At 50.7% G+C, this 13305-nt stretch overlaps 1 long non-coding RNA gene across 2 annotated transcripts; it reads left to right on the top strand.

Moving 5' to 3' along the window:
• The first annotated feature begins 685 nt into the window (after window positions 1-685).
• On the top strand, window positions 686-6085 carry LOC104697702. Of its 2 annotated transcripts, XR_005603601.1 has the most exons (3): window positions 686-957; window positions 1045-1564; window positions 4212-6085. It is a non-coding gene; the product is annotated as an uncharacterized LOC104697702 (long non-coding RNA). The 2 variants fall into 2 exon arrangements; XR_005603600.1 differs by having other exon boundaries at window positions 686-1564.
• Window positions 6086-13305: the final 7220 nt, after the last annotated feature.

The following is a 13305-nucleotide window of genomic DNA, read 5'->3' as shown; positions in this document are numbered from 1 at the left end:
ATCCATCCCATTCCCATCCCATCCCATCCCATCCCATCCATCCAATCCAATCCAATCCATTCCATCCCATCCCATCCCATCCCATCCCATCCCATCCATCCAATCCATCCCATCCCATCCCATCCCATCCCATCCATCCAATCCAATCCAATCCAATCCATTCCATCCCATCCCATCCCATCCCATCCCATCCATCCAATCCAATCCAATCCAATCCATCCCATCCCATCCCATCCCATCCCATCCCATCGCATCCATCCAATCCAATCCATCCCATCCCATCCCATCCCATCCCATCCCATCCCATCCATCCATCCATCCCATCCCATCCCATCCCATCCCATCCCATCCATCCAATCCAATCCAATCCAATCCATCCCATCCCATCCCATCCCATCCCATCCATCCAATCCATCCCATCCCATCCCATCCCATCCCATCCCATCCATCCATCCCATCCCATCCCATCCCATCCATCCAATCCATCCCATCCCATCCCATCCCATCCCATCCCATCCCATCCCATCCATCCATCCCATCCAATCCATCCCATCCCATCCCATCCCATCCCATCCCATCCATCCAATCCATCCCATCCCATCCCATCCCATCCCATCCTATCCCATCCCATCCATCCCTCCATCCATCCCATCCCATCCCATCCCATCCCATCCCATCCCATCCCATCCCCCCCAGCAGAGGTGTTCCCACCCCAGCCCCTCCTGGCAGGGAACGTTTCCTGTTCCCCCTCGGCTCCAAACCCCTCACACCAACAAAAGGAGCCCTGAAAGTCCTTAAAATCCCCTTTCCATTTTGGAACAATTAACGTCACCTGGTTTAAATAAATCCCTTAATTAGGAATTATCCTTTTTCCCATCGGCCTTGGCACAGCCTGGGGTTGGAGGTTGAGCGAGCGCTGCACATTTTTCATCTCCAAGCGCGTTTGGAGGACGCTGGGTGAGCTCGTGTCCTCCCTGATTATGCACAGGGCTGGGATTTGCATAGAGAAGTCAAATTTAATTCCTTTTTTCTTTTTTTGGGAAGGTTTCCTGGCAGAATGGAATTGCACAGACAGCACTGAAGGACTTGGGAAGGAGAGGAGAGAAAGTGAAACAGGACTGGGAGAGGCGGGGCTGCCTCAGGCCATCCCGGCAGCGCAGAGTGAGCGCCCCACCACACCCAGAATTTTGGGGGATGTGGGATTTGAAGGGAATGTTAAGAAGGGATGAAGGCTCAGGAAATGAAGTGGAAATGTGCAGTTCCTGCCTCGCTGTTGGACAGGAGCTGGGCTGAGCCTGCAGCTCTGGATGCGGATTCTGGATCCGAGTTTGAGATGTTCTGGACCCGGGTTTGAGATGTTCTGGATCCGAATTTGAGATGTTCTGGACCCGAATTCGAGATGTTCTGGAGCTGAATCTGGATTTGAGGGCTTGGCCCTGTGCGGAAACTCCATCTGAACTCCTTCAGAACCCCATAAAAAAGGTGGGAATGTTCTATCCAGTGCTCCAAAGGTTTATCCCAACCAGTTCTCTCCACATGAGCCATCAGACAGCACAGCTGACAGGTAAAATCCCATTTTTTCCCCTGTGGAGCCAAGGATGGAGCTGTTCCTACAGGAATGGTTGGGCTGTTCCACAGAGGGCAAACCTACAGCGTGATCAGCCAAATTTTAGGGATCAAATCGTTTCATTGGAGCTCAAATGAATCCTAAAGAGGCACAGCCGCTCCTGCCAAGCAGCTGGATAATCCATTCCCTCTGGAATTCTGCTCTCCTGCTCACCCAGCACAGGGGGCATCACTTCAGTCCTCAAATTTTGGGTGCTGGAGGAATAAATCTTGAAAATCTGACCCAAAACAGCCATGAAAAATTCCCTCCTCCTCCCAAAACCTGAAGGTTTTGCAGCAGGGGGGAAATCAGCTGTTTATAACATCAATTCTTCTGGAATTTGGGCAAAATAAATGTGGAGATAACGAGTGAGGGATGGACAACTGGGAATCCTAAAGAAACCAGGAACTAGGAGGGAAATTGATGGCATATTTGGAGCATTCCTGAGCTCTGGCAGAGCACCCGTGTTGTTTTATTTCCTCAAAAATGAATATCCAGGTTTTTCCGCACTCCTCAAACACAGCCTGGAGGAATTCTGAGCTCCTAAACTCCTTCAGCAGAATGCGATTGAGAGCTGGGAATTTTCCACGAGGAAAAACTCATCCTAAACTTTATTTGGCTCGCTCATCCCTAAATAAATTGGCTTTGGGGCATTTTCCTGTAGGTTTAGGAAATGATTCTTTCTCATCTTCCCCCCTGAAATGATGATTTTGTTGTGTCCGTGCCGAGTTCCTCGCTCCAGTCAGCAGAGGGAATACTTCCCTCAGCAGAGAGGCCACCGGCACCAGGCTCATGGAAAAGGCTGGAATTGTCTCTGCTCTTGGAATTTTGGGAGCTTTCCCATTGGCTCCCTGCTCCACCCATGCTGGAGACCCCCAGGGTTCAAAGGTTGTGGCATTTCCAAGATTCCCAGCTCCTAAATGGGTCTAGAAAATTCCTGCTCCCTCTGGAATGATGCAGGGCTGGGCTGTGGCCTTCAGGAATCAGGCTGAAAGATTGGGGGGATTGAATTGATTTTAATTTACTTTCATTTAATTTCATTTAGTTTAATTCAGTTTAATTTTAACATCGATTTCTCCTGGATTTTCCAAACTCAGCCCCACCATGTGGACACAAGTTTGAGAGCTCCAGCTCCAAAGGCAGACACTGGGAACGGGAATGGGAATGGGAATGGGAACGGGAACGGGAATGGGAACGGGAACGGGAATGGGAATGGGAATGGGAATGGGAGAGGGATTGACTGGCACCAAAATTTGCAGATCCTGAGGGTTTTTCATGGATTGAAGGGTGCCTGGAATAACAGAGAGAGTCCTGGATGCGGGAAACGTTTCCTGCAGAAAACAGGGATTTTGGAACTGTCGTTCCTGTCACTTTTTACGGAGGGTTCCCATTTTTGTCCACAACAGCAAACACACAAAGAGCAAAATGGGGCTTTTGAGGAAATTTTCCTTCTTCTGGTGAGGCCCTGGTCGAAGCTGTGGCTCCTTCTGGATCCCTGGAAGTGTCCAAGGCCAGGCTGGAATGCCCTGGGATAGTGGGAGGTGTCCCTGGTGGAACTGGGTGCGTTTTAAGGTCCTTCCAACCCAAACCATTCCAGGATTCTGGAATCCCAGTGTGCTCGCTCCAGTACAACTCAGCTTCCCGAAGGGATCTCCGGGGCCTCCCGATGTAGCTCCAGAGAAGAGCTGTTCTCTGACGCACTCTCCCACATTGCCCAGGCACGGCCCTCAGGGTGCTCCCAATGACATAAATTCCCAAGGGATTAAATTGATCCCTGGGGATTCTGTGGGAAGTTGGGCACTCACGGGACCTTTCCGCAGGTCAGGAACCTTTCCCTGGAAAAGGAGGGGATTGAACCCTGGCTTTGACCTTTCCCAGCTCAGGAACCTTCCTCAGGGATTTAATCCAGCCGCAAATCCCCGTGAGGTGACAAATTCCACCCCTCCTTCATCATCCCAGCCCCCCGCACGGCCCCCAGACCCAAACTGGGGGATTTGGGCTCTCCAGATCCCGAATCCAGAGGTAGCTGGATCCAAACCCTCGGTGCGGGTTCAGTGCTGAACAAGAGGCTCCTTTTTCCATCCAAACCCGGACGAGCTTTGCCTTCATTCCCAGGGATTTGTTTTCCCTGTGGTGGGAAGAGCAGACGTGTCCCATATCCATCCACACTTCCCTCCATTCCCAAGGAAGGGCTGGAATGAGAGCCCAGGCTCCAGGAACGAGGTGTGACCCAGCCAGAGCTCGTCCTCCTGCAGATTCCCAAAAAAACATCCCGGGGACAGCTCGTCCTCCTGAGCAGGATCCGTGTTGACATTTTGTCTGGAATTAATTCAGTCCCGCCTTTCAAATGCAAATATCCAGGGAAGAAATAACCCCGGATTTTTGGGGAATGTGTATAAATAACAGATAGAAATTTTATTATTTCCATATATTTATATATATTTATATATTTATATATTTATATATTTTATATATTATAGATTTTTATATATTATATATTATATATTTTAGATCTTTATATATTTTATATATTTATACATTTTATATATTTATATAGATATTTATATATTTTAATTAACAAATTAAATTTTTTTCCCCCCTTAAGGAATGGGTTGTGCTGGAGCTGGAGCCCTTTGCAATCCCTCAGTCCCACGACATTCCCGGGTGAACAGGACATGGAAATGTTCCTTTTCCTCATCTTCAAAAAATATAAATAATTAAAGCCTGGCTTTGGCTGAAGCTCGTTCTGCTTTAAATGCTGCTCTTTGCTCCCATTTTGGTTTTTCCTGGTGAGCTTCCCAAAAACCAGCAAAGCTGAGACAGGAGGATTTGGGAATCAGCAGAGTGTTTGGAGAACATTCCAGAAGTAAGGCAGAATCTGCTAATTAGTGCTGTATGCACAGGGAGTTGGATGCTCTTGGCTCTTCCCACTGGAGCACACCTGGAACTTTTGGAGGCTCAACAGCGTTTCCTTTCCACTGGATGTGATATTTCCCATCCCGATTCTGCCTGAGGACGTTCATATCCACGAGGAAACCTCTCCTTTGCTCCCCGCAGTGGGGTTTACGTGGATTTCTCATGCCTGAACTCATCCACCTTTCCCTACAACCTCATGGCAGGAGTTTCACATCCTGCTTCTGTCCAGGGACGTTCATATCCATGGACAAATCTCTCCTTTGCTCCCCTAAAGTGGTTTTAATGTGGATTTCTCCTCCCTGAACTCATCCACCCTTCCCTACGAACTCAAGGAGAAACCTCTCCTTTTCTCCCCTAATGTGGATTTTATGAGGATTTATCTTCTCTGAACTTGTCCATCCTTCCCTACAAACTGCTGGCATCCTCTGGAAGGAGTTTCCCATCCCGATTCTGCCTGAGGACGTTCATATCCATGAGAAAAACTCTCCTTTGCTCCCCACAGTGGGTTTTACGTGGATTTCTCATGCCTGAACTCATCCATCCTTCCCTGCAAGCTCATGGCAGGAGTTTCACATCCCGGTTCTGTCCAAGGACGTTCATATCCATGAGAAAACCTCTCCTTTACTCCTTCCTCCCGTACTTTGATGACCTCTGGCTCTCCCTTTGGATCAGGCACTGAATTACCAATTCCTGGGCGGTTTTCCCATGTTTTTCCCAATCCTTGCTGGGCAGCAGGATGGATGTCCTTGGTGTGAAGGGGGCTCAGGGGTGGGAATAATGGGATCAAGGCCTGTCCCTGGGCAAAGCCCGATCATTCTGTGAGGGTTCATCAGAAATTCCACAAGAATCAGGGCTGGAATTGTCCCCGAGACATCCTGGAATGGCCAGAGCAGCAGGAATGCGCTCCTGCCCTGCGGGCAGCCAGAGGAGGTGTTAATTCTCTCCTCAAACAGGTTTATTATGGAACAAGATGTCCCAAAGCCCCTTCCAGGCATCCACAGGGACCGGCACAAATCCCGACACAAATCCCAACACAAATCCCTCTTTGTGTGACCAGGAGCTGCTTTTCCAAAATATCCCCCCCAGGAGCCCCTATCCCTGGGAATGTGTTCTTGGACCTCTCTTTGCATTTCTAGGAGCTTTTCCTGGTGCCACAAATCCCTCTGGGAGCACAGCTGGGATCTGCCGGGATCAGAGTCGGAGGCACCATGGAGGAAAAGCCACACTGAGGTTCCATTCATCCTGCTCCAGAGGCCTGGGAATGTGCAGGATTTTAGGGAAAGGACGTTGTTTTCCTTCCAGAGGCTGCTGATAAACACTGGCAGCTCATTGCCAGGGCTGAGCCAGCAAAGAGCTGGCACCTCTGGATGTGGGGCAGGAAAGCTTTGGGATCTGAGGGAAAAGGCTTGGGGGAAAGCTGGGAAAGCCGGAGTGGCTGGGAAAGGGCTGGAATTACATCCCAGACAGGGATGGGACACGGGGAGAAGCCACTCAAGGGTTTGTGGTGGCCACGAAGGTTTGGCTGGTACAGTCAGAGCACAAATAAAATCGGAACTTTCCTGGGTCGGCCTTTTTATCCTGTTTGGATCCATGGAGCTGATGAAGGAATTGTGCTATGAGGAAAGGGGGTGAGAAAAGAAGGAAAAATCGAAATCCCAAACCCTGGAGTGAGTTCAGGACCCTCAGCCTCATTGCTGGCCGTGTTTATCCACAAACAAACTCCTGTAAATCAGTTTTCACCCAGTTTGTCCCCACCCTATGTGTCCTTGCCGGATTCTGGGAATGCCAGGTGAATTCCCAGCCTGAGATGAGAACCAAGAAAAGCTGTGAGAATTCCTGGAGAGGCCAAGAGCTCATTCCCAATCCAAACCTCGCTGCTCTGAGCCTGGTCCTGCAGACAAGGTTCTCACCTCGCCTCCGTGAAAAGCCGAATTTAGGGATGAGAATCAGGGGGTTTTGGTGAAATGTCTGAGTGGGCTGGGAACTCAATTGTTTGCTGTGTCCTTCCCATGTTTTTCCCGGCATAGGGGTGCTGCATTCCCATGGGATGCCACAGGGACAGAGGAAATGCAGGAAAACCCCCCAAAACCGTGAGAATTCCTGTGCAGGTTGCTCTGAGCGTGGCCGCAGCCTCTCCCCCCCTACCTGAGACCTCAAGTGCAGCTGCTTGGGAACCCAAAAACCCCGTGGCTGCCAGGCCTGGATGTGGGACTCAGCCTGGAGCCGCAGCGGTGCAGCTGGGATGGGATTCCATGGAAACAGCGGGGTGCTGGGCTGAAGCCCCGGGGCTGTCACACAAACACAGCCACGCTTTGGTCCCAGACAGCTGAATCCTGAATTCCCTCCTCCTCCACTTCCAGTTCCAGACATCTGAACCCTGTATCCCGTCCTTCTCCACTTCCAATCCCAGATATTTGGCCCCCGTATCCCATCTTTCTCCCCTTCTCCATGCCCTGGTGGAACTGGGAATGAACACAAAGCGTGTCTGGCCCAGCTGGAGCTGCTCCATCATCCTCTGGCGCCTCGCTCCCAAAATCCAGAGCCTTGGAAGTGGCCAGGATTGTGCTCTGGAAACCAGAGCAGAGCCTGCCACCGGTGCCACCTCCACCTCCCTGAAATCCCCTAAATCCCAGCGCAGATCCTGCATTAATGGTGGGATTCCCATAAAGGAATTTGTTTGGACGAAGCCTTTCCCAAACAAAAGCAGCAGCGCCATCGGCATCAGCCGGGGAATCCTAACTGACCTCTCCAAAGCTGAAATTCCCAAACGGCCCCTATGGAACAAAAATCCATATTTTAGGTTTGCTTAAATGAACATCGTGGAGCAATGGAAGGAATTCATCCAGAATCGTAGGAGTCAGGGAATGGAGAGTGTGCAGAGAGGAGATAATTCCAAATTTTCCTTAGGAGCCGCCAGCGGAGCAAGACTGGGCCAGATCCATGGATTTGGGACAAGTTTGGGATTTCTGAGATGATGCTTTGGGTGGTCCTGGTGTTCCTGCCATGGTGGAGGTGGTCCCAGGGGGATCTGGAGCAGGGAATGAGGGCTCCTAGCGTACCCGCGGGATGCAAGAGTGCCCAGGTGGGAAATGAGATGGAAACTGGGGGAGCTGGAGGAGACAAAAGGGGATTTGGGGGGGTGCTCGGAGCTGTGCTCCCAGGATAAGGCCACAGAGCTGCCAAAGTGGCCTGGAACAGGAGTTATCCAAGATTTTCTTCTCCCAGAACATTCCTGTGGCCCAGGATGCAGCAGGTTCTGAACTCCTGTCCTGCCTGCCCGTTCTTCCGGGCGTTTATTCCAACAGATCCAATAATTTTCCTGTGACTCTGGAGAAAAGGCGGAGTTTCCCTGGCCCGTGTTCCCCGCAGAAGCTGTAACACTCCGGAACGGAACCAGGAGCTTGGATTTTGGGATTTTCCTCAATCCCATTCCTTCAGTCTCATAACGGTGACAAAATCCCCACCCTTCTTCCCAAAAAGAACCTTCTGTGATCCACAGGAACCTGGATCGTGGCACCTCTTTTGCCCAGCTCTCCACACAAGGAGTTGCCAGCAAATGGAAAATTCCCGATGATCTGAGAGTCCAAACCATTGGAAAAAAATTCCCATTTATTTGTGACACAGCTGCTTTAGAGGAACAAAACTTTTCCCAATAAAAACTTCTTTATTTATTATTTTAAAAGAATTTTACCAAACTTCTCAGCTCATTCAGGGCATCCAGCAGGGAAGGGAGCAGCCCTAAAGGCTGGATTGGGATGCCAAGGGTTGGTTGATCCCAGACCCCTCCTCGGGCTCAAAAGGCACCAGAAAAGGAGGAATTGCCAGAATTAAATTGTCCCGAGGCTCCTGGGCTGAGCTTCAACCTCTGAGGAGAAAACCTGGAAACCAAAGCAGGATTTCGGACAAGCGCCAGCACCAGAGGACACTCCCAGCTGGTGAAGCTCCTCCAGAGCTGCTCCCAAACCTGTGGAAGAGTGAAAATCCATGGGAACACCAATGGATACGTAAAGAAGGGATATTTGTACTTGAAAGACTTCCCATCAGCCCCGTCTTTGGGCCCTCCCAACAGTATCCATGGAAAACAGATGAGGTCATCAGCGCATTTCATGGAATCTCCGCTCTTTTCTCCTGCTGGGTTCATAAAAACTCCGCTCAGGTCATTTTTCTTGGAGCGCAGGAAGGAGAGGAAGTGGCAGCTCCGTATTTTGTTCTGGTTCAGGCTGTGCTGCTGCAGAAGAATGGGGCAGTAATTGCCAAATGTTTTCTGTTCTTCTCCTCCTTTTCCTCCACCGAAATCCTAAAGAAGATCCCATCAGCTCCGCAGTCCCACAAAGATCCCATCAACTCCGCAGTCCCACAAAGATCCAATCAACTGCACAATCCCATCAGCTCTGCAGTCCCACAAAGATCCCATCAACTCCGCAGTCCCACAAAGATCCAATCAACTGCACAATCCCATCAACTCCGCAGTCCCACAAAGATCCCATCAGCTCCGCAGTCCCACAACAATCCCATTAACTCCGCAGTCCCACAAAGATCCAATCAACTCTGCAGTCCCACAAAGATCCCATCAGCTCCACAGTCCCACAGAGATCCCATCAGCTCCGCAGTCCCACAGAGATCCCATCAGCTCCGCAGTCCCACAAAGATCCCATCAGCTCCACAGTCCCACAAAGATCCAATCAACTCTGCAGTCCCACAGAGATCCCATCAGCTCTGCAGTCCCACAGAGATCCCATCAGCTCCGCAGTCCCGCAGCTGCACTGAGGAGCTCTCAGAGGAATTCCTTTCAATGGTTTTGAAGAGTTTTCGATCCCGATTTTCAGATAATTGCTGTAAATCCCGCTGCTGGGGATGAAACTGCCGCTGATCATTGAGGGGTTTCACTCAAGGTCCATTTCAATGGAACTCCCTGGGATCATTGAGGTTTTAACCCATTTGAATCCCATTTTAATGAGGAATTGTTTAAATCTGAGATGGATCCAGTCTAAGCTGACATCTCCATCTGAGCAAGCCCCATCTCGAAATTCCCCATCAAATTTGACTCTGTTCCGTATTCAGGTTTCTGTTCTAGGTTAAAGCACTAAAATGACTCAAATAAAGATTCCCACGTGAGGGCTGAGTGCTGCAGCCCCACAGAATCCTTGAATTGCTGGAAAAACTCCTCTTGGAGTAAAATTGCTCCACGAAATTCCACCCAAATTGAGTTTTGCGGGCAGCAAAGAATCTTCAGAAATGAGCGTCAGGGTGGCCTTGGGGCTCTGGGTGACCTGGGACTGTGAAGGTGCCATCCCACATCCCCCATTCCATGATCTCAAGAGGGATGTGGAACATGCTCAGGGTGGGGGCACCTGCAGCCGTTCCACTGAAACCCCTGCAGGATTCTGCAGCGGGACGTGGAGGTTTGGGATGAAGGATGAGGAGAACAAAGGGAGGTTCTTTGTGAAAACCCCAGAGCTGCCACCGCTTTATCCAAAGCCAAATCCAAATCCCATGCCAAGCCCTCATTAACTCGGGAGCAGGAATTGGAAGCTCAGCCCCTCCACAAGGGACAGCAGGAGAAATTCCCTTTGTTTCTACCCACGTGGAATTCATCCCTGGGCAGGAAATCAGCTTAAGGCCTCTCCCCTGCTTCAGTCCCTGCAAGGCCTCTGTGGTTCACTCAAATAATCACTGGTGGCTTGTAGGTTTCGGGCGGGTTCGGTCGGGACGGAGACGGAGAGATCTCTATAGGCAGGTCTTGGGACACATGGGGTTTCTTGTAAAAGGCTTGGGTATAGGGGCACTGCTCAGAGCTGCCAGACTCAGCTCTGAGCAGGCCCAAGAGAGCAAGAGAGTGTAAGAGCAAGAGTGGAGTGGAATGGAAGTAAGGAAAGGAATGGAATGGAAGTGTGTCTGAAGTCCTGGTTACAATACAATAAATCATCTTCTGTACTGAATATTCTATTTGTCACTAACCAATCTAATACAAGATACAAATCCTATAGCATTTACATACAGCCTATAAGAGTTTTTATATTACCATAGAGTGTTACATCTTAACTTCTAAAAACTACTCTTTGGACCCCTTCTGCTGAGCTAGTAGGGTCTGCTCTGACCCTTGGACCTGCCTGCAAGCAGAGGGTATTGTTCCATCAAGAGGGGATTACCTTCAGTTGGCCATACCATTGTTTTCCAGTTGTTCGGTAACTAAGACTTGGTATTTCAAAAGTGGCTTTCATTTCGATGTTGCCTGTAGTTTTCATATTCCCAAAATCTTTTGTCAGGCAATCATATTTATAAAGCTTTCCTGTTTCATCTTCCCCAACAGTGGCTTCTTGAGAGATGAAGAGAAACTCTGGCTAATTCCAGCTGGGAATGACTGAAGTTTGAATGAAATTCAAAATTAATCAGTTTGAAGCTGAAATTTGGAATTAAAAAAAGAAAGAAAATCAACTTGAAAGGATTCAAAATTGTGGTGCCTCGAAAAACCGGGCTGTCAAAACCTGCTCAAGTGCAACATTTTGGTTCCATCGCTGCAGGGTTTTTTCCCCAGATATAACTCCAAGACATATTCCGAGGTCAAATGTTTTCTCAACCTGAGGAGGTGAAATGTTTCGCTTGGAAAATGGCAAAACAAAATGTTCCCGTTCTTGCGTTTGTGGGTGGAGGAATTTTTCTTTTCAAAAACTCGGCAAAGTTTTAATCCTTCTGTGGAGAGCTCCAGCTTCTCCCCAGCTGAGTTTTGGGCTTCAAATCTGAACTTCAACATTTTCTGTGATTTGTGCTGAAGGTGAGGCACCTGCACAGGGGCTCCGTAGCCAATAATTGTGGGAATATTTGGAGAACACGGATTGTTCTTATCCCTGCAGGACAGGCGGAATCTGTGTGATCTACGCCCACAAACACCGAATTTAAACAAGAATTTGGGCTCAGTGGCACTGGGGAGAGCCACAAGGATTTGCAGCCCCTTAATGTTGATGTTTCCTCACAGGCGTGGGTGAAAACACTGGGAAGGTTTCTCCCAGCTGGATCCAGAGGGTTGGCATCAGCTGGGATCATCTGTGCTCTGGGCACATCCAGAGCCACTGCTGTGCTGGGGACTTGAGGGCTCTGCCAGCAGTGCCACACTCAGGGACATCCCCCTGGCCAGGACACAGCGCAGAGGTGACCCCGAGGTGCCACCTCCCAACCCTGACCTGCCCAGCACCCCCTGCACTGAGGCAGAACAGAGCAGGGATGGGGCTGTGCTGAGAAAATGCCCCCAAAACTGGGATTTCCTGTGGAGGGGCATCCATGGGGAGCAGGATCCATGAGCAGGAGGCCTGGAGAGGCAGAGCGGGGTCTCCAGCCTGGGAGAAAGGATTCCACACAGAGTTTCTGAGGGAGAACCGAGGTGTTGGTTCTGCAGAGCGCTCAAAGGCCAGCAGCCGGTTCCTCTCGCCATTTCCCGGGAGAAAACAGCGCAAGGATCAAAAGGCGAAGGCTCCTCCTTCCCCTGTGGGATTTTACCGAGCTGCTCACGCTGAGCACTGCAGAACTTCCTTTCCACTCAGGACAATGGGGGATTTCTGAGCCCATTTTCCCTCCTTCCCTACAACTCCTCCACCACCACGACAGCTCCAGGAACTCTTCGCTTTCCTGAGCTTGGCTTAAAGCTCCCGGTGCTTGAAGAGCCCTCACTCTGCTGCCCCAAATTCCCTGTTTTCCTACATTTCCTGGCTATTGCTGTTGGCCGTGGCTGGTTTGTTATAAAAACATATCAGGAGCTCCTCTCCCTGCTGTGAATCCGTTCAGGAATGGGAGCAGGAGCGGGAGCAGGCTCGAGGAACGTGGAAATATTGGAGAGGTCACTCAGGTACCCACACAGGATGTCCTGCCAAGCTTTGTGCAGGAACTCTCACCTTTTTTGGTGTCTCCTAATGAATCCTTTGGGGTTTGCAGATGGAGCAGCAGCCGTGCTCCCTCTCCCAGCTCAATAATCCAGCAGTTGCTTGTTTTCCCTTTTCCAGAGGAAACCAGGGATGAAAAGGTCAGGATGGGAGGTGACTGCAGATGTGACAGTGAGCGAGGAGGGCAGGCTGGGGCCAGAGCTGGGGTGGGAAGCTCAGTCGGGGATAAGGCTTTTCCCCTGGTGAATAAATCCCAGAAATATGTTGTTTTCCCACTGTGGGAAGAGCTAACGGAGCAAATGTCCCGAGGTTTGCAGCGGGCAGGGCCCAGCTCTGGGCTCCTCTCTGCCCTCAAATGAGGTGAGTTTGGCTCTGGATGTGAACGGCTCTTGTGGGGCTTTGTCTCCTGGCCTGAGGTGATCCCTGTGCTGGAACAGGACCAGCACTCCCCAGCACTCCCAGTCCGCTGGAGCCCGGTGGGTGCTCCCAGGGACGTGCTGGTGCTGCAGGAGCCTGGAGCCGAGTGCCGGCAGCAGTTTGGGGGTTGTGGCTGCCCGTGGGATCATCCCCCATGTGCCAGCCCCTCCCAGGCACAGCCTCCCAACCCTGGGGGCTCTGAGGGGGTGTGGGGTGCACTCCAAGCCCCAAATCCTCCCCGTTTTGGGGGTGATCTGGTCATGGTTTCTGGGTCACTGCAGAAGGGATCCCTCTGCCGGTGAGCTCTTTGAGAGCAAGGTGCTGCTCCAAGCTCCTCATCCCGGCTCCTCCAGGCAGGAATCATCCCAAATACCTCGGACTGGACACTGAGAGTGGGAATCTGCTCCAGGTGAAGGAGAAGCATTTGGGGACAGCCCGGGGTAGTGGAAGGTGCGATTGATTCCATTGCTGCAGGGATTTTTTCCCTGAGACACA

Source organism: Corvus cornix, chromosome 23, assembly GCF_000738735.6.
Source record: "Corvus cornix cornix isolate S_Up_H32 chromosome 23, ASM73873v5, whole genome shotgun sequence".
Lineage (NCBI taxonomy): Eukaryota > Metazoa > Chordata > Aves > Passeriformes > Corvidae > Corvus > Corvus cornix.
The sequence above is the reverse complement of the archived record's forward strand: the minus strand, read 5'-3'. Positions and strand labels throughout refer to the sequence as shown.